Raw genomic sequence first — 21,312 nt, 5'->3', positions numbered from 1 at the left:
TCCTAGTTTGTGCAATTAGAGGTGTCCATAGTAGGCTTGAATGATGTTTTGTATTTTTGTGGTATTGTTTGTAATATCTTCCATTTCTTTTCTAATGCAGCTTATTTGGATCTTGTCTCCTCTATTCTTGATTAATTTCACTAATGTTCTACCCATTTTATTTATCTTTTCAAAAAACATCTTTTGTTTAATTTAATTTTTGTGTTTTTTTGTTTCAATTTCATTTACTTCTGCTTTGATCTTGGTTATTTCTTTTCTTCTGCTGGGTTTGGGTTTTAGTTTGTTCTTGTTCCTCTAGCTCCTCGAGGTGTGACCTTAGATTGTTTATTTGTGCTGTTTCAGACATTTTCATGTAGCCATTTAATGCCATGAAATTTTCTCTTAGTACTGCCTTTGCTGTATCCCAGAGGTTTTGAGAGGTTGTGTCACTATTATCGTTCAGTTCAAATAATTTTTTAATTTTGATCTTGAATTTATTATTGATCCAACGATTATTCAGGAGCAGGTTATTTAATTTTCATGTATTTGCATGGTTTTGAGGGTTCCTTTTGGAGTTGATTTCAAATTTTTTCCACTGTGGTCTGAGAAAGTATTTGATATAATTTTGATTTTCTTTAATTTGTTGAGACCTGTTTTGTGGCCTATTATATGGTTTATCTTGGAGAATGTTCCATATGCTGATGAAAAGACTGTATGTTCTGCAGTTGTTAAGTAGAACATTCCGTAAATATCTGTTAAGTTAATTTATTCTAGGGTATAGTTTAAGTCCATTGTTTTTTGTTGACTTTCTGTCTTGATGACCTCTCTAGTGCTGTCAGTGGAGTACTGAAGTCCCCCACTATTGTTGTGTTGCTGTCTATCTCATTTCTTAGGTATAGTAGTAATTGTTTCATAAATTTGGGAGCTCCAGTTTTAAGTGCATACATATTTAGGATTGTGATATTTTCCTGTTAGACTAGTGATTATATAATGACTTTTATCAGTACATAATATCTTTCTTTGTCTTTTTTAACTGTTATTGCTTTAAAGTTTTTTTTTTTCTGATGTAAGAATAGCTACTCCTGCTCACTTTTGGTGTCCATTTGCATGGAATAACATTTTCTGCCCCTTTACCTTAAATTTATGTAAGTCCTTATGTGTTAGGTGAGTCTCTTGAAGAAAGAAGATACTTGGTTAGTGAATTTGTATCTATTCTGCCATTCTGCATCCTTTAAGTGGAGCATTTAGGCCATTTATATTCAACATTAGTATTGAGATGTGAGGTACTATTCTATTCATTGTGCTATTTTTTGCCCAAATACCTTGGTTTTCATTGTGTTTTTGTTTTATAGGTCCTGTGAGATTTACGCTTTAAGGAGATTCTATTTTGGTGTATTTCAAGGATTTATTTCAAGATTTAGAGCTCCTTTTAACAGTTCTTATAGTGCTGGGGTGTTAGTGTCAAATTCTCTCAGCATTTGCTTGTCTGAAAAACATTGTATCTTTCCTTCATTTATGAAGCTTAGTTTCACTGGATACAAAATTCATGGCTGTTAACTGTTTTGTTGTTTAAGGAAGCTAAAGATAGGGCACAAATCCTTTCCAGCTTGTAAGGTTTCTGCTGAGAAGTCTGCTGTTAATCTGATAGGTTTTCCTTTATATGTTACCTGATGCAGATTTTTTCCTTCATCTTGACTTTAGATAACCTGATGACTACGTGCATAGGTTATTAACTTTTTGCAATGAACTTCCCAGGTGTTCTTTGAGCTTCTTGTATTTGGATGTCCAGGTCTCTAGCAAGGCTGGAGAACTTTTATTATTCCCTCAAATATGTTTTCCAAACATTTACATTTCTCTTCTTCCTCAGGAACACCAATCATTCTTAGGTTTGGTCATTTAACATAATCCCAAACTTCCTGGAGGCTTTGTTCATTTTTTTTCTTTGCCTTTGTCAGATTGGGTTAATTCAAAAGACTTGTCTTCAAGCTCTGAAATTCTTTCTTCTACTTCTTTGATTCTATTGTTGAGACTTTCCAGTGTATATTGCATTTCTCTAAGTGTGTCCTTCATTTCCAGAAGTTGTGATTGATTTTTATTTATGCTGTCTATTTCTCTGGAGATTTTTCCATCCATATCCTGTAACATTTTTAAATTTAAGTTGATATTCACCTTTCAGCAGTTTAATAGTCAACCTTCTGAATTCTTTTTCTGGCAATTCAGAGATTACTTCTTGGTTTGGATCCATTGCTGGTGAGCTATGCGGTCTTTCAGGGATGTTAAAGAACCTAGTTTCGTCGTTATTACCAGAATTGTTTTTCTGGTTCCTTCTCATTTGGGTAGACCTATGTGAGAGGGAAGATTTGGGGCTTAAAGGCTACTGTTCAGATTATTTTGTTCCATGGGTTGCTCCCTTCATGTGGTGCTCTCCCCTTCCCCTAGGAATGGGGCTTCCTGAGAGCCAAACTGCAGTGATTGTTATTTCTCTGCTGAGTTTCACCAGCCAGTAGAGCTACCAGGCTCTCGGCTGGTACTGGGGAGTGTCTGCAAAGAGTCCTGTGATGTGATCTGTCTTCATGTCTCTCAGCCACGGATACTAGCACCTGCTCCAGTAGAGGTAGCAGAGGAGTGAATTGGACTTTGTGAGGGTCCTTGGTTATAGTTTTGTTTAGTGTGTTGGTTTTGTGTTGTTTGGCCTCCAGCTAGGAGGTGGCACTTTCAGGAGAGCATCAGCTGCCATAGTATAGGGAGGACACAAGATTGCCCTAGGGTTGCCTGGATAAATATTTGGGTTTCTCAGTTGGTGGGCAGGGCCATAGAGCCCCCAAGAGATTACGTCCTTTGTCTTTGGCTACCAAGGTAGATAGGGAAAGACCCTAAGGTGGGGGCAGGTTTAGAGGTGTCTGAGCTCAGACTTTCCTTGGGTGGGGCTTGCTGTGGCTGCTGTAGGGGATGGAGGTATGGCTCTCAGACCCATGGAGTTATGTTTTCAGGGGGATTATGACACCCTCGCTGTGTCATACAGGTTGCCAGGGAAGTGGGGAAAAGCTGGCAGTAATAGGCCTCACCCAGCTCCCACACAGCCAAAAGGCTGGTCTCATTCCCACCATTCCCACCCCTCCCCCCCGCCCCCGCAATAGCACTGATTTTATTTCCAGGCAGCAGATGAGCAGGGCTGAGAAGCTGAGAACTTGCCCTAGGCTCTAAGCCTCCCCACTGAGAAAGCAAGCAGGGCTTTCAGGAATCCTGCCCACCACCTGCTGTGGCTTCTGTGCTCATATCTGCACTCCCCTTTCACCCCCTCCCCTAGATTCTATCCAGGAAACTTCACATTAGATCGAAATTATTACAAAGTTCAGATGGAAGTTTCCTTCTCCCTGTGGTCTTTCCCCAAACCACTGGCAGCCCTCTCCAAGAACCCCTGTGAGACAAAGTCAAAAATGGCTTCCCTTTGGACCCAGAGTGCCCACAGGGCTCTTCCCACTGCTTCTTCTAGCCATGTATTTCACTTGGCTAATTGTATCCTCACATCATTCCGACAAGTTGGTTACAACAAGAAATAATGTTATCTCATTCTTAAGAAGAGAAGAATAAAACATGGAAACATTGAGTTGCCCATGATCATATAACTTGTCAGTCTGTGTTTTCTGATGCCACATACCATGTGTCTGCCACCAGATTATAATGTCTTTGTTCACAGATTAAATGTGCTCCCTCTCAGCTTTGGAAAACTTTACACACTTGAATCAAAGCCATTTTCATGCTTCCAAGATATATTTTAATTTTCATAGGTCATGTCTTTTCTTGACCAAATCATACCCTGAGAAAGAAAAATACTTTTATTCTTGACTTTCTGGAAGTTTTGATGACTTTCTGGAAGTTCTGATGACTTTCTGGAAGTTCTGATGGCCTTCTGGAGTCATATAACCTTGACAGAGTTGGCAAAGGAATTCAAAGCATTCATTTGAAATATGGGCAGAAAAGCATCTTACAAAATCAGTTTTACTAAGACAGAACTGTTAACCTGAACTTTAATGCCTTAGGCAAGTGTTATAAAACAACATCAAAGGGTAGAAACAACTTTCAAATTATGTTTTCTCTTTGAAGTATAAATTGGAAAAACAAACTTTGAGAAACTTATGTAAAGAGGGGAAATGTTTTAAGAAATGGCCTGGGAAAATGTACCAAATAAATATATAAACATAAATGAATTCTAGTAGTGTGTTTCAGTGTATTTGATATACAAATAATTTATATATTACAGAAGTTACGTCATCACGCCCAAAAGTCCTTTTTCACTTTCTACCTCCTCAGTGTTCCTCACCAGTGACATTCTCTTTGTTCTTACTACTATTAACCCAGTTTTAGAAGCTTATTATTTCTTCCCTGAATGCAATTGAAATGTTCAATTCAGGCTGGGCACTTTGGGAGGCCGAGGTAGGCAGATCACTTGAAGCCAGGAATTTGAGACCAGCCTAGGCAACATAGTGAAACCCTCATCTCTACTAAAAATATAAAAATTAGTCAGGTGCAGTGATGCACTCCTGTAATTCCAGCTACTTGGGGAGCTGAGGCATGAGAATCATTTGAACCCAGAAGGCAGAGGTTGCATTGAGCTGAGATTGCACCAGTGTACTCCAGCCTGGGAGCCTTTATGACAGAGTGAGACTCTGTATCAAAAGAAAAGAAAAGAAAGAAACATTTAATTCAAAATATTTTTACCAATGCCCATTTTATTCATGGCTCAATGGTGGTCCTTTGAGAGATACAGACAAGAATATGTCTGTATGGCTATTGCTTTAAAGAAATTCACAGACTACAACAAGACATACACAGATACAACTACTGATGGCATAAATTGGGTTTGGTTGGGGCTAAAATAAAAATATAACTAATGGGAGAATGGTAGAGAGAAGATTATTCTGGCTGAGATAATGGGAAAACTTCACACAGGTTTGAATTGGGTCTTACCTATTACAATAGTCTACAAATGGGTTTCACTTGTCAGCATATATCACCTCACCAAATTATACATTATAGTACTACCAGAAATAACTTTCTAAAACTAAAATCCATATATGCCACCTCATATTCTCAAATCTTTTTACATCTTTCTATAGCCTTCAATGCAAAAATTAAAAGGAAAGTGCACAGCATGGAATTGGGTTTCCACCTACCATATTGGGCTCATCTAAGTTTAAACATTGTTCGCAGCTCCCAGTTCTACCTATCACTGGGAATTGCCCCTAGTTGCAGAAAACTGTCTTCCCCAAGGTTATAACCTTTCCAAGGAATTTCCCATTGCCAATGACTAACAGATGCACAGATATAAAGACACGGCCAAATTACCTCAATTCAGTGCACCTCTGAAAGGTCTTCCTAGCTCAAGAGCTTCTGAGGATTGACCAACTCCTCAGAGCACCTGTGCCACAGGTCAATTTCTCTTTCTTTCAAAAGTCTTATCCTATAAATCTTCTGCATCAACTTTTCTTATCAGAATCTGGTCCCAAGGAACTCCATCCAAGATGCAAAGAGCCAATGATTACACCCAACACACATCATGGCCATCAGGCTCTAGAGTCAGACTGCCTGTCCACAAATCCTTTCTCAATCACTTTGTTCAGAATTAACTGCTTCTTTTGTACACATTGTGCTCCTTTTGTTTTAGCATGTATTTATCTTACTTACATTACTGTGAGTTGGTAATGTATCTTCCTGCCTTGTGGTTATACCCTATTTTGAATTTTTTACGTTCTCGACCCAATAATACTTAGTAAAGTATATGATATTTCATCTCTCAACAAAAATTATGGGACTCAGTGAATAAACGTCATACATAACTTTAAGAAAAATTTTTAAAACTGCTAGAAGTAAATATTACCCCAGATTCCCCGTGCTTTGTCCTTTTTGCCTCTTTCTGGGTGTCTCTGACACCTCCTTGTGGGTACCGGATGTCTTCCTGGTTCCATTTATTGCCTTCGATGTTGAAGTTTACTCTCAAGATACCGCCTAAACTTCTTACAAGGTATAGAAGGCTCCTCAAGACCTAGAAAAGCCTTAGAAAATGCTTTTCCTGGCTTAACACTTTTTAATTTTTTTATTTTTATTTTTATTTTTATTTTATTTTTTGAGATGGAGTCTCCCTCTGTCGCCCAGGCCGGAGTGCAGTGGTGCGATCTCGGCTCGGATCTGCAAACTCCGCCTCCTGGGTTCATGCCATTCTGCTGCCTCAGCCTCCAGAATAGCTGGGACTACAGGCGCCCGCCACCACCACGCCCGGCTAATTTTTTGTATTTTTAGTAGAGACGGGGTTTCACCTCTGGCTTAACACTCTTTAATCCTACAATCAATCTATCCACGTAGGACGATTCTATATGTGCTAAATTCCTGCCTCTGTACATTAGCTCACACTGTTTCCTCAATCTGGAATCCTCCTCTCCTGAATACTACCAGTCCTTCATGAAGAACTGACCTCAGATGACAGGTCTTTCAGAAAACTATCCCTGAAAATACCAAAGAGAGTAATTTTTCCTCTACATTCTCATATCACTCTGTGACATTCAACATAACATATAATAAGTCACTCACCAAGCATTTGTAAAATGTTGCCCATATTTATACAGCATGTAATAAAACAACGTATGGAAATACATGATTAGAAAATAGGATGATGGCTTCATTTTTTATGTCCTTTTGTAATGTCCTACCTACACCTTTTTTGTGAGTTTATCATAATACTTAGTCATTGCTTATTTTCTGGTGCTCTTCTTCATTAAGTTATCAGCACCTTTACTCAGGGTTTTCTATCTCTGGTTCTTACATGTCTGGCCCATAGTGAAGGCTCTTTAATTCTTGGTAAATGTCTGTCATTCCCACCAAGCTGTGAGGTCACAAAATGTCTCTGCCTTCTTCATGTCTCTATCCCCAGAATCTCCCATAGTGTTCAGAATATGAGAGATGCATAAAACATTTTTGTTCAATGAATGAATAAATCATAGCGTTTGTCAAATATTATCTGTATTATAGATATCATTGCATTCAGTTTCTTCTACTAGGTGGAAAGCTACTGATATTCAGGGATTGTGACTTCTTTACATTTTCTGCCCCAAATACCATGTTATAGACTTTTAATGTAGAAGTGATCAAATGAAGAGAGGTGGTTGACCATATGAAGTAAATAAATGTCCAAATGGTTACACAATAGTCTTCAATAGAAAGAATTAAACTCAGGTAACATATTTTCTGACCTCAGCAAACTAATTGTTTTGAGAAGAGAAAAAACATTTTAAACTATACCACTTAGTCCTACACAAAACATTTATTGGTAACCAAAATGAACTTCTGAAATGAAAGGACTTACAATGCTTATTTATGGCGTTTCACAATCATACCAAATGGAATTGGCAAGAAAAGAAAAATAGAGAAGAATCACACAATTCATGCTATAATGAAAATCACATTTTTCATTCTTTAATTACTTGATGGTTGTTTATTACTTAAGAGCTCCAATTTCTGGTAAAACTGCAAAGAAGAGATGAGTCTTCCCATTTTAGTGGTCTTTTTCTCTCTATTGTCCCAAATGTTTTTCTAATGAGACATCCCAAGCACATATCACCTCAAACTTTTTCAGACTACAAAATACAACCACGTATGGTTGTATCTGCACAGCACAGAAAGAACAAAACAACCAGCCAAAAAATCAGTAATTCAAGGAAAAGCAAATCTCTCACTTACTACAAAATAGAGATAACAATCAATTCATAATGTATTGTTTTTCTCATGACTTTTTTTTACAATGTGAGAAGCCAATTTTATTAGCTCCTTCATTTTAAAAAGGAAGTTCCTCAGAGTGGAAGACCAAACATCTTATGTTCTCACTCATAAGTGGGAGATAAGCTATGAAAATGCAAAGGCATAAAAATGATATAATGAACTTTGGGGACTTGTGGGGAAAGGGTGGGAAGGGGGCAAGGGATAAAAGGCGACAAATTGGGTTCAGTGTATACTGCCCAGGTAATGGGTGCACCAAAATCTCACCAGTCACCACTAAAGAACTTATCATGTAACCAAATACCACCTGTTCCCCAAAAACCTATGGTAACAAAAAATTAAAAACAAATAAAAATAAAATTTCACGTTAGAAAAAAGCAAGTTCCAAACGTGTACTTAGCTGTGCTACAGAATGTTGTCCATATTTGTGCAGCATCTAATAAGTTAAAGAAGAAAAACCAATGACCATAAATCACTGCAATAAGTACACATTCTCTTGGTCCCTCTTCAGTTCTTTAATATCCGTGTATAGCTCGTGTATACTAGTGTTATCATTGTGCTTATAAACATTTATTTTCAGATATATCTTTAACATTAAATGATTAGTTCTTTAAGACAGAAACTGTCTTCTATATCTGTATCCTAAGTGCCTAGTCTGTGGTAATAACTGTCAGCTTAATAAGTTAAGTAATGAAATAATGGTTTGTTGTACAATATATACAAAAGTAATATATTTGGATCATGAATACTGTTCTTGTTTAGCAATTTAAACCATTTTAATTCTACTAAATCTAAACACTCCCAGGCCACATATTAATTTACCAGTGTTAAAATGCTATCTCATTCTGTTATAAGATTGCATAAACATAAGGCAAAGAAGTGTAAACATATGAGGACTACTCACATAAAGACAGTATGCAGCCCAAAGTATGTTCTGTCTTGTAAGCAGTGATCAGCCTTTTTGAAGAGCCCTCATTATCAAATGAAGCCAAAATTTTTAACAGCTTTAATGAGGCACAATTGATATACAAAGACCTGCACACATTTGATGTGTATAATTTGATGAGTTTAGACATATGCAAACACCAGTGATAACACCACCACAATCAAGGTAATAAACATACCCAACACTCCCAAAGTTTCTTTGTGTCCCATTTTTGTGATAAGAATACTTAACATAAAATCTACCCAGTTAACAAATTTTGAACTGTACAATGCATTATTATTAACTATAAGTATTATGTTATACAGCAGATCTCTATAACTTCTTTATCTAGTGCAAGTAAAGCTTTACATCCATTGAACAAGTCCCTATTTCCCTCACCCCCAACCCCTGGCAACTGCATTGTATTCTCTGCCTCTGTAAGTTTTACTATTATAGATATCTCATGTAAGCAGAATCAGGCAGTATATTCACCCCTCTGTGCCTGGCTTATTCTACTTAGTATAATGTTCTCCAGTTGTCACAGATGGCAGGATTCCCTTCTTTTTAAGGCTAAATAATTCCATTGTATGTATATACCACATTTTCTTTATCTATTCGTCTGTCACTGGACACTTGGGTTGTTTACATATCTTGGCTATTGTGAATAATGCTGCAATGAGCATCAGTGTGCAAATGTCTCTCTGAGATCCTCATTTTAATTATTTTGGATATATGCCCAGATTTGGAATTGCTGGATCATATGGTAGTTCCTTTTAAATTTTTTTGAGTAACCTCCATACTGTTTTCCATAACTGCTAGACCATTTTACATTCCCACCAATGGTGTACAAGTGTTCTAATTCTTCGAAGTCCCCACCAACACTTATATTTTGGATTTTTGATATTAGCCATTCTAACAGGTGTGAGGTGATAAATTCTCATAGTTTTGATTGCATTTCCCTGACAATTAATGATGTTGAACATCTTTTCATACACTTGCTGGCCATTTGTATGTCTTCTTTGGATTAATATCTGCTCAAGTTCTTCTTTTTAAAAGCCAGATGAGCCTATACCATTTTTAGCTGTGATACAGGATATGTATGGCCCCTTACAAGTCAGAACTATAGTATCTGTCTCTGAACTTCAAAGTCTTTTAAAAGGGATTCTGCAAATGAGAACAAACAGATTATCAAAAACCTATCTTTTAATGGGTTTTGCAATGTTTGCACCTACTTTTCAATATCAACTGCCTCTCCTGTTTAATTGACATAAATGGTAAGTCCAGTGAAGGCAAAAGACCAGGACAGGAGTGGTGATTAGACAGGTCTGAGGCCACAGGACTTGCCTTGTTTACAGAATAATCTATGGACTCTCGAAGCAATACACATATATGCATTACTTAACCTTCAAAACGGCTTGATGACATAGGGCACTAATATCATTTTACAGATAACAAACTGAAGAATAGATTCAAGAAACTTACCCAAGGTGACACAACTAGTAAGCAGCAGATCTCATTCAAGTGCTGACAGGCTGCAATTGCTGGTTTTCTAATCTCTTTTTCTGTATTTTGGGGCATGGTAGAATGTCTGGCATATAGCTGGCACTCAGTAAATGCAGAATAGATGGATGACCAATACTGATGCTAGAAGGTTGTACAAATCAAGCTCTCTATCAATCATGTTGAACAAAATAAGACTTTTGACTCATAATAGTATTATTTTGACTCAAAAAAATTGTAAGTCAGTCAGAGGCAGGTCCTGTTTCCCTAGGCAGAGAAAGAGTCGATGTCAAGAATAAGGTAGTGAGGATCAGAATCAGACTAGGGAGACCATGAAATAAAAGGTTAAAGGGATCTACAAGGAGATGGAAATATAAAATTCAGCTTTGAGAAAGCTGTAGTCAAAATATGGGCAACAGAACCAGGAAAAAGTTCCAGTAAGGACAGTAGAAGTTGAATTTTTTTTGAAGAAAAAAAAAAATCTCCAGAGATTTAATTTCCTTATAAACTTCTGTCTAGAATCATTTTTCTCCTCAAAGTATAAGCAGAGCAGTTATCATGGATATAATAAAGAACTGAGAGAGCAAGGAAATAGGTGTCTGACATCAACTCTCATCACCTAGATGATCTTAAAAAGCTGCTTTTGAAAGTCTCTAAAAAATAAATTTTTAAACGATTTAAAATTTGGCAGGACTCATCTGTCCACTTGGAAACTAGTATATTTTATGTATGGGAGCTGGATAATGTATTTTTATTATTCTTCTAAAGTCAATGGTTACAAAGTTTGTTTGACTTTGATTACATCCTATACACTCAGTCTTGGTCATTCACATAAAATAATGTGATACATTTTTTGTTTCCTTATTATGCATGACTAATTTTTCTGTGCTAGCTCTTCTGATCCATAGGCAATTATTATGCCTAAAGTCTTTCTGTGTAAACACCTTATGGTATATGTTTTTCACACTGGACGGAAATTATACAAGTGGAAGACTATGACAAAGAATTGAAAAGTTATGTGACCCAAACCAAACGCTACAGAAGTGTATAAATTTCCAGAATGGAAGCAAAAGATAAATGCCAGATTCCAACCACACATGGTTGTGAAAATTTTCAAAGGAAAATTACAAGAAGCCAAAATTCTACTGTTTCCTTTGTAGTTGTTTGAAAATAAAGCAACCAGCTGCGATCCCTTTATTTTCACATCTGAAAGTATGTAGTAGTGTGGCAAATGGTTTTCTCAAATGAATAATATTCTTTTTGGAATCATTGAATCAAGATTTTGAAGAGTTTCTAGGAGGATATCATCTTTTTTTCAAGTGAAATTATATCTTAGCCATATTAGAAGAAAGAAATTATTTTAAAAGACATCCAGAAATGTCTAAACTGCTCTTTAGTGTATCTTATAAATGCTTCCAGAATGATAGTTGCAACTTCTGGCATGTCAAATATCAGATATTATATTAAAACTTTCACATAACTGTTTAAAGATCATCACAACAGTATCTCAGAGATGACATAATCTTCATTTTACAGGCAAAGATTATGAGTCTCACATAATCTAAGCAAGTTGCTGAAAGCTGACAATCACTGGGGCTAGAGTTCAGAATCAGATTTGTCTCGCTGTAAAGTCTGAGCTCTTCCCACCACACCTCCATTGTCATTCATTAGACCACAAATTCATCATGCACATTTTAGATTATTCCCTCCAATCCATTGTCAGCATAGCTGGAGAAAATGTTTTGTTTTATTTGTCACTGTCTAGATTATCTGCTGACTTAATCTCACTTGAACACACCTTTACTCTAAAGTATATGTAAATCAAGGAAATCTATTGATTTCTACCACCTTAGTGATGGTTCTTAACCCAAACTAATAATGTGAAACCAGGTTGAAGGTTGCAAGTCAACAAAAAACAATGAAAGTCTTTTCTATTTACTCTAAGTGCTTCTTTTTGACTTTCTATTTTGACTTTATAACATATAATATTCAGGGGGACTTTTTGTGGATTCGATTATTGTTCTCATTTATTCACTTACTCATGTGATCTTGCAATGTGTTAGAATGGGAAAAGAATATACTTTACACATATATATTGTTTTCTTCCCCTTCCCTCTCCTCTTCTCCTCCCCCTCTAAATGTTGAGATTTGCTATATGACTTGATTTAGCGAACGGAACGTTAGTAGATATGACTAAAGTAAAGGCCATACATAGGTTTGCGTAGTTTGGTTTGGCTTTTTGCATGCCTATGATATTCCAAAAAAACGATATGCCCAAGGTAGCCTCTGATCCCAGAAGAATATGGAGGCTTGTAGAGCCCAGACCAGCAGATCTACACACAAATCAGTGACAAAACCAAATGCTTGCCATTGTAAGCCACTGAGTTTGAATGCTTTTACACAGCATTATTGAGGCAGTGCTTAACTAATGTATTCATGGTGTGTTCTAACTGCTTACATAGCTCAAGGACACTGGGACCTCTGAACAAGCTACCAGTAGTCCCATTTCCATAAGGACTTGTGGAATAAAAATTTTAAGGGATTTGGGAATAACTGATTTTCTGGTGCCAGACAAAGCAAGAGAAATGAAGGCCTGCACATTTCCATAAAGGAATGGGAGGTGCTAGTTTAGAAGGTACCACCAGGACATCTTGAGGTAGGAGTGAATTGTCACATACTGAAGTTCCGTGGTCATAGCAGGGTCATCAAAATAAAACAAGGGCACCTAAGATCTCTCTAAGAGGAGAGCTAGAACCAGCCACAAGTTATGCTAGAAATAGCTTATACCAGCCACAATCGGAGTCCTATAATTATCTAGGTAAAGATAAAATTGATTATCACTGTGATTGTAACACAGCCCTTAGGTGTTTTCTCTGGGGAGAGAAGGAATAAAAACAGAACATAAAAATAAACGTTAAGATACAAAGAATGGCACCAGTATTATCTTTAAATCAAAAGGAACATTACAGATTCATATTCTACTTCCATGGATGGTTAAAATGAATCAAGGAAAGTAGGCAAGTTGTCCAAATATGCCCAGGATGCCAACAGCAAAGGTAGATTAAGAACCTAGTCATCTGAATATGCAGTGTAATTCTCCTGTTGCTACTTACAAGTAAGCAGATGGTGTTTTATTTCAAGAACCTCACATCTGTATTATATAGTTTACAGCTTGTGTTCAGGTTATGTTAGTGACTTCCATTTCCAGCGAATATTTCTGAAATTCAGGGATACTGAGTGACTTAATGAAAATATCAGTCATCCTCAAAATCATTATTTTGCTAAATTCTTCATTCCCAATTCTTTCTTAAAGAACTATTATCCTGAAAAACAAATACAATTTTTCAGTTTTATTTTGCAATATTAGATATCTACATAAAATATGTATATAACATACATACATATTGTGATGCATAATAGCAAAACACCTGGCAACTCACTCTCAAGCCTTCTATGTAACCACTGTTCTGGTTTTGTTATTTATCATGCCTTATTATTTACACTTTTATTGCATGTGCATATGTATATCTGAACACAATATTGCATGGCTTTGAACTTTATAAAAGGGATATCATACTGTATACAGACTTCTAAAACTCCCTTTTATTTCTCAGATTCAATCATATTCTGTGTTTGTGGTTCATTCATTTTCATTGTTATTTTACTGTGTGAATGAACCATAATTTCAAAATGTATTCTTCTGTGTATAAATAATTGGTTTGTTTCCAGTTTTTTTCTGTAACAATCCCTCTACTAAAAAATCTTGTATACATCTCTTGGTGAACATGAACAAGAGTTTCTTGGGTGTATATATCAAGAAGTGGATTTGCAGGGTTGTAGCTCCTGCAGAAAAGCATGTTCCTAGTGGTTGCACCATATAGTTTCCCACAGCAACACTGGAGCACTCAAAACACTTGGCATTCTCCAGTTTCTTCGTTTTTGGCAACTTGTGGGTGTTAAGCTGTATCTCATGCAGCTTTTATTTGCATTTTCCAGATTTATAATAAGATCGAGCATCTTTTCACAGGTAAGTTTTTCTGCTGTATATGTTTTTCTGTTTATGTTTTCCCTTTGTTGAAATGTCTGTTCATATCTTTTGACCATTTTATTATTAGTATTTTGTTAATTTTTAGTAATCTGTAATATTTCTTTATATGTTATTGATACAAATTCTTTTTCAGTTATATATCTCAGAAATATACTTTTCAGGTTTTAACGTTTTAGTCTTTGTGATGTCTTCTGATAAAAAGAGTTAATAATTTCAAAGCAGTAAATCAATCTTTCTTCTTGTATTTAGTGATTTTATGCCTCATTAAAAACTTTTCTATATCCTGAACTCATTAAGGTAGTCACCCTTATACTATCCTCTAAATACTTTAAAATTTGCCTTTCCCATTTAAATTTTTCAACTGCATTTTTTATATATTGTATGTATTTCAGGTGTACAACATGATGTTTTGATATGTACAATAAATGATCACCACAGTCAAGCAAATTAACATATCCATCATTTCACAAACACCCACCTGCTCATTTTAATATCTTTGGAAATGATGCTATGTGTATAGTATAGTCAATCCCCCTACATAGGTAACCAAACATCTCAGCACCATTTATTGAATAGTCGTACATTTCCCCAGTGATCTGTAATTACATCTCTATCATATATCAAATTATCATGTACTTATGGGTCTGTTTCTGGTCTCTCTATACTGTTCCTATATTAGCCTGTTTTCTTCTGCTATAACAGAATACCACCAGCTAAGTAACTTATAAATAGAACAGAAGTTTATTTGACTCATGGTTCTGGAGCCTAGGAAATCCAAGAACATGACGAGTTATCCCACGGCAGAATATTATGTGAGAACATAAGACAGAGAGCAAACGGGGGCCAAACTTGTCCTTTTATCAGGAGCCCAATCCCAGGATAACTAATCCATTCCCAAGAGGTAATAGCATGAATTTATGAATTAGGGCAGAGTCCTAATCACCTCTCAAAAACCCCACCTCCCAATACCGTTACATTGGCAATTAAATTTCAACACGAGTTTTGAAGGAGAAATTGAAACCATGGTAGTTGCATTTCTTGGTATTACTATCCCTGCTTTAATACCAGGCTCTCTTGATTATTTATTGCTTTAAAAATACCTTACTTTCTGACAGAGTAAATCTACCTTTTGTTATGCTTTATTAGAAAGGTTTTGGCTCACCTGTAGACCCTCTTCATCTATATATATTTTTTCCAATAAATACATCAAGTTTCTTAAAAATCTTAATTTTTTGCTGGAATTGCATTGTATTTAAAGATCAATTTGCAGAAAATTTATGCCTTGGTGACATTGTGTCTTTTTTTTATTATTATTGTACTTTAAGTTTTAGGGTACATGTGCACATTGTGCAGGTTAGTTACATATGTATACATGTGCCATGCTGGTGCGCTGCACCCACTAACTCATCATCTAGTATTAGGTATATCTCCCAATGCTATCCCTCCCGCCTCCCCCCACCCCACAACAGTCCCCAGAGTGTGATGTTCCCCTTCCTGTGTCCATGTGTTCTCATTGTTCAATTCCCACCTGTGAGTGAGAATATGCAGTGTTTGGTTTTTTGTTCTTGCGATAGTTTACTGAGAATGATGATTTCCAATTTCATCCATGTCCTTACAAAGGACATGAACTCATCATTTTTTATGGCTGCATAGTATTCCATGGTGTATATGTGCCACATTTTCTTAATCCAGTCTATCATTGTTGGACATTTGGGTTGGTTCCAAGTCTTTGCTATTGTGAATAATGCCACAATAAACATACGTGTGCATGTGTCTGTATAACAGCATGATTTATAGTCCTTTGAGTATATACCCAGTAATGGGATGGCTGGGTCAAATGGTATTTCTAGTTCTAGATCCCTGAGGAATCACCACACTGACTTCGACAATGGTTGAACTAGTTTACAGTCCCACCAACAGTGTAAAAGTGTTCCTGTTTCTCCACATCCTCTCCAGCACCTGTTGTTTCCTGACTTTTTAATGATTGCCATTCTAACTGGTGTGAGATGGTATCTCATTGTGGTTTTGATTTGCATTTCTCTGATGGCCAGTGATGGTGAGCATTTTTTCATGTGTTTTTTGGCTGCATAAATGTCTTCTTTTGAGAAGTGTCTGTTCATGTCCTTCGCCCACTTTTTGATGGGGTTGTTTTTTTCTTGTAAATTTGTTTGAGTTCATTGTGACATTGTGTCTTTCTATCAATGAACATGATTTTATTTCTTCTTTGGTTTAGATGTCTTTAATATCTGTCTTAAAAGTTTATAACTGTCTCCACAAAATCCTTAGGCATTCATTTTTAGGTTTATTCCTAGATGCATTTGTTAGTTTTATGAGCTTTATGATAAATAACATGTTTTTATAAATAGACTCTGGTAAAATGTAATTTACTTTTCTATATAGATTTTACCATATCTAAACAGCATTTTTAACTCCGTTACTAATTCTTATAGGTTGTCTGCAGATTCATTTGGGTTTTCCAAGTTGACAATAATGTGATCCGTGAATAATGAATTATCCTTCTTTCTTCCAGTATCCATATATTTTATGTTTACCTCTTGTCTTGCTAGTAGAACCTACATTAAAACACTAAATAGAAGAGGTGATGGTGAATACTTTTGTCTTGTTCCTAATTCCACAGGGAACACTTCTACTATTTAGCTGTTAAGAATTGTAACCAAGCAGCTGGGCACGGTGGCTCATGCCTGTAATCCTAGCACTTTGGGAGGCCAAGATGGGTGGATCACTTGAGGTCAGGAGTTCAAAACCAACCTGGCAAACATGGTGAAACCCCATCTCTACTAAAACAAAACAAAACAAAACAAAACAAAACAAAAAATTTAGCCGGGTGTGGTGGCAGATGAGTGTAATCCCAGCTACTTGGGAGGCTGAGGTAGAATTGCTTGAACCCAGGAGGTAGAGGTTGCAGTAAGCCGAGATCGTGACACTGCACTCAAGCCTAGGCAATAATAATAATAATAATAATAGTAAACAAGCCAAATGCCTATCAACCAATGAGTGAGTGGATAAAGAAAATGTGGTACATATACACCATGGAATACTACTTAGTCATAAAAAGGAATGAAATAATGGCACTCGTAGCCACCTGGATGGAGTTGGAGAACATTACTGTAAATGAAATAACTCAGGAATGGAAAACCAAATATCATGTGTTGTCACTTATAAGTGGGAGCTAAGCTATGAGGACTCAAAGGCATAAGAGTGATATAATGGACTTCAGGGACTCAAGGGGAAAGGTAGGATAGAGGTGAGAGATAAAAGACTACTCACTGGGTACAGCATACACTGCTCAGGGGACAGGTGCACAAAAACCTCAGAAACCATCACTAAATAACTTATCCATGAACAAAAAACCACCTGTTCCCCAAAAACTATTGAAATAAAATACAATTTTGAAAAAGATTTGTATTTGACATCCATCATTGGTAGGTTTTGATAAAGATATTCTCTTCTATTCCAATTTTGATAAAAATTTTTATCATGGATGGAATGTTGAACTTTATGAAATATCTTCATGCATTGATTGAGGTAATCATATTTTTTCTCTTTCATGGTGAATGAAATTTATATAATTATTATTGTTTTAAAGCACATGTTTTTCCTGGGATAAAGCTAACTTGTTCACTATGAATTATATGTTTTTAATACATAAATGATCAGACTTTCAACTATGAGATTGGAATGTATTCTTCATTCCCATACAGTTCTTTTTTATTATATTACTGTCATTTCTATTATATTAATGTTTGTTATATTATTGTCCTTGTGTTATATTTCTGTCTTCTATAACCATTCTATAACCACTTTTTTCCCTTTCTCATGCTCTCCTTTTCTTTACCTTTAGAATCAAGGTTATATAGACCTTATTAAATGACTTGGGAATTGTTATCATTCTTTCCTTTTTTTTTTTTTTTTTTTTTTTTTTGAGACAAACTCTAGATCTTATCGCCCAGGCTGGAGTGCAATGGCACAATCTCGGCTCACCGCAACCTCCACCTCCCAAGTTCAAGCGATTCTCCTGTCTCTGCCTCCCAAGTAGCTGGGATTACAGGCGCCTGCCACTACACCCAGCTAATTTTTGTATTTATTTTTAGTAGAGACGGGGTTTCACCATGTTGGCTAGGCTGGTCTCGAACTCCTGACCTCAGGCGATCTGCCGGCCTTGGCCTCCCAAAGTGCTAGAATTACAGGCCTGAGCCACCATGCCCAGCCTGTTATCATTCTTTCTATTCTCTGGAAAAGTTTGTGAGAATTATTGTATCTTAATTGAATACTTAGTATAACTGGTATGTAAAGTCATCTGAGGCAGTTGTTTTCTCTGTGAAAATATTTTTTACTAGGTATTCAATTAATTACTGATTTTAGGGCAATTCAAATTATTATCTCTTCAGCCAACTTTTTATTTCCTCTTCCGTCAGTTTTGATATTGTATATTTTCTAGGAATTCATCTATTTTGTTAATACTCTCAAACATTTTCTATAAATTTGCCTGGAAAAAAAATCTATCTTTTCAATTTCCACTCTTTGTAGTTATGAGCTTTTTCAAGCTGTAATAATATTTGTAACTTCTTTCCTTTTTTCCTCAATCAGTCTCATCAGAGTTTTGTTCAAATTGTCTTTTAGAGAAACCACTTTTGCCCTTGCTAGTTTATAAATTTTTTTTACTATAGCCATTATTCTTTTGGGGTTTATTCTATTATTCTTCTTTATTTGCTAATTTAGATATCTGACTCATTCCATTTTTGCCTTCTTTTCAAATATTGGCAAATTCACACTATGTTGCTCCTAAAATACTGCTTTCACTGCATACTATACTATAAGTCTTGATATATGGTAACTTCATCATCATCCAGTTCTTCATAGTACCTTATATTTATTACTTCTGGTTTTTGACCTATGAATTATTTAGACATATGATTTTTAATTTCAGTTTTTGATATGTTAATTCATTTTGTTGCAATTTACTTCTAATCTAATTGCCCTGAGGTAGACTATGTGATACCAGTGTGATGTTGTTTGCATGACATCAGTTTCTGGAAGTTTGAGAGTTGCTTTATGGATTAATAATACATACATAATTAATTTTTTTAGATATTCTTTATGTGCTTGAGAACAAGATATGTTCTATAATAATGGATGATTTCATGCATATCTATTTATTTAAGCATATTAATTATGATGTTCAAGTTTTTTATAATTTACTGTCTTTTGTCTGACCTTTGAAAGGAAAGAGGTGTATTAACACACTTCATGATGGTGATGTGTTTATGAACTTATTCCTGTATAATTTTGTGCATATATATTGAACTGATTTTATTAGTGCATGTAGGTTTAGAATTATAATATCTTCCTGGTGAACTGAGCTCTTCAACATTATTTAATCATCTTTTCTATTTCTACTGATGCTTTTAACTTTAAGCATATTTTGTGTTGATATTAAAATAGTTACACAAGTTCTTTTTACATTTCTTTCTTTTCTACCTTCTCAAGTTATCTTTTAAGTGTTTCTCTTATCAGACTATTCCTGGATTTTTCCAGCTTTATTGAGGCATGGTACATAGAAATTATGTAGATTTAGGCTATACAACATGATATTTTGATATACCTGTACATTGTGAAATGATTACCACAATCCAGCTAATTAACATATTATTCATCACCTCTCCTAGTTGCCTTTCGTATGTGTGTGTTGTAAGTACACTTGGAATCTACTCTTTTAGCAAATTTCAAGCATACAATGCATTATTATTAACGGTAGTCACCATGGTATATATTAGATCTCTAGTACTTACTCATCTTTATTCTCAGATTTTTTATTTTTAAACCTATCTAATAAACTCTGTTTTTATTTATTGTGACTACTGACATATCTGAATTTTTTCACCCTCTTACTTTGTACACCTTGCCACATTTTTTTTCTATACTTCTTTTTCTTCTCTCTTGTATTTTTTGGATTGGTTAGTTTTGTTTTCTCATTTCATTTAATTTTTCTTTTACTGTTTGGAAGTTATATCCTCTACTTCTATTTTTTAATGTAATCTTTGCAATATTACTGCACAGAAGTTTTATTAATATTGCAATTTTCCTCCTGAGCAAGATAAGAACCATAAATCATTTTAACTGCAATGAAACTACTCTCAACCTACAGGCTAATTCTGTCCAGTATTTCAGTTCTTTTTATTCTCAATCTGAGACATCAGACATTATACAACATTTTATTATTAATTTATCTGCTATTTATTTATGCATCTACATATGTTTAAAATAATTTTCCTTCATTCTGAAATGTTTGCTTTAGATGTTCCTTTAGTAAAATCTGTTGGCAGTTAACCCTCTGCTTTAGTTCTTTTGAAAAAACATTGTTGGAACACATTTTTCCAGGTTTGCAATTCTAATTTGTAATTGATTTTTCTCTTAGCATATTGAAGATATTATTCCATAGTCTTCTGACTTTATTATTGCTCTTGAGAATAATAGTGTGTTTGCAGGTGAATTTTTCCTCTCTCTGGCTATTAAACATAGCTTCTTTAGTCAAGGATATGATGATCTCTTTTAATTAACAAATTAATACATTGTAAATTTAAGAGATTTATCGGACCGATACTAATAACATTTAGGAAGCATGTACTAATAAGGACGGATTGCGCATGTAGGAGGAGCATTAGATAGTGTGATTTCAGGGCCATGAAGATTGTTTTCATCCTCTCTAAATGTCTTCCTATCTATTTTACTGTGCCTAAAATTCTACTCTTAGATTTAAATTGTGTTTTCTACGGTATTTTATATGCCTGGATCCTTATTTTTATTCAGATACCTTAACTGTCATTCTTCAGAAAGGTCTTTTCTAATGACCCCACTTGGAGTAATTATGCACTGATCAATCATCCTAGTTTAACTGATTTTTCAACTTCACATCATCCTAATGTAATCATCCTCTGCACAGTGCCTGCGGTATCTTCAGGGATTGGTTCCAGGAACCCCCACTCCCTATAGATACTAAAATCCTCAAGTATCTTACATAAGATGGCAGAGTATTGGCATATAACCTATTCATATCTTCTGGAATACTTTAAAT

At 35.4% G+C, this 21,312-nt stretch overlaps 1 protein-coding gene and 1 long non-coding RNA gene across 2 annotated transcripts in view; one reads left to right on the top strand and one right to left on the bottom strand.

The window, feature by feature from the left end:
• Positions 1–21,312, bottom strand: part of PI15 (peptidase inhibitor 15) — a 242,207-nt gene that overhangs the window by 158,276 nt on the left and 62,619 nt on the right. The gene's annotated exons all lie outside the window — the stretch shown is intronic.
• The window catches only part of LOC117981429 (uncharacterized), a 76,874-nt gene continuing 69,393 nt past the window's right edge, over positions 13,832–21,312 (top strand). The window contains exon 1 of the long non-coding RNA XR_004672954.3: positions 13,832–14,198. This is a non-coding gene — a long non-coding RNA (uncharacterized LOC117981429). The remainder of the gene's footprint in view (positions 14,199–21,312) is intronic.

This window comes from Pan paniscus, chromosome 7 (genome assembly GCF_029289425.2).
Source record: "Pan paniscus chromosome 7, NHGRI_mPanPan1-v2.0_pri, whole genome shotgun sequence".
NCBI lineage: Eukaryota > Metazoa > Chordata > Mammalia > Primates > Hominidae > Pan > Pan paniscus.
Note: the sequence above shows the minus strand (reverse complement) of the source record. Positions and strands in the feature narration are given on the sequence as shown.